Raw genomic sequence first — 1,032 nt, forward strand, 5'->3', positions numbered from 1 at the left:
CCCCCATTTTGTGGAGCTGATGTCCAAATTGCCCATCCCTGTCCTCTCTGTGTGTGGAGGGGATGGAAATGATCCTCACTGTGAAGATTTGTTCCCTCCTTTGAGCTACTGCTTCCATAGGTGAAGGTCAAGTTGATCAAAGTGCATCAGATTATTCTTTTTACTTCGTTCTTTTTCTGATTGAGCTCTGATCATCTAGCCATTGAAGCCAGGTCAAGCGGGTATTATCTGCAAGTGTGGGTATACTTATATATGTGCCCTCTCTTCTTATCTGCTGGATGCTTCACTCTCCATTCTAATCCTCTGTGGCTATGTCACTGACTCTGGGTCCAAGAGTCCCCTGGACTTGCCACACTGCTGGCCAACCAGGTCTCCCCCTGGGTTCACAAGAGTCTATTGAACATTGTAAGGCTTAGCTCGCAGCTTCATTGCTGCTTTTCCCTCACTTCTCCTTATCGGTGTCGAACTTGGTCACCAATCATAGCGTGTATTCCCATTGGGTCTTAGTCTTAGAAGGAGGTTTGCCCTGAAGGGACCCAACTACTTGCCTTGATGTCTCCTGGGTGAGCCACTTGTTTGTTCTTGTAGTAATCGGTCCATCTGCCTGTATTGCTTTGTATTTTTCCTGTCAGTCTTCCTTTTAAGGATATCTTCTGGCCGCTCCAGGATGGTATGCTTGTCCTTTCAAGGGGAAATTTCCCTTCAGAAGATTCTGGATGCTGTTCAGGATTTTACCTATGGTCTTGTGTAATGCAGAGTTTCCTCAGGAAGCCTCCTTCACTGGGCATGTTGTAGGCCCTTTTCAGGTATTCCAATCAGTTACAGGCAGAAGACAAACTTACAAGCTTTCTATGGTGAATATTTCTGGCTATTCCTTTAATAAAAAGTATTAGGGAGTTTTCCATCCTCTTCTATATTCTGGAATAATTTGAGTAGAATTGGTGACAGTTCTTCCCTGAATGTTTGGTAGATCTCACCCGTGAAGCCATCTGGACCTGGACTTCTTTCGGTTGGGAATTTTTTGATGACCTG

Source organism: Chrysochloris asiatica, unplaced genomic scaffold (assembly GCF_000296735.1).
Source record: "Chrysochloris asiatica unplaced genomic scaffold, ChrAsi1.0 scaffold00022, whole genome shotgun sequence".
Lineage (NCBI taxonomy): Eukaryota > Metazoa > Chordata > Mammalia > Afrosoricida > Chrysochloridae > Chrysochloris > Chrysochloris asiatica.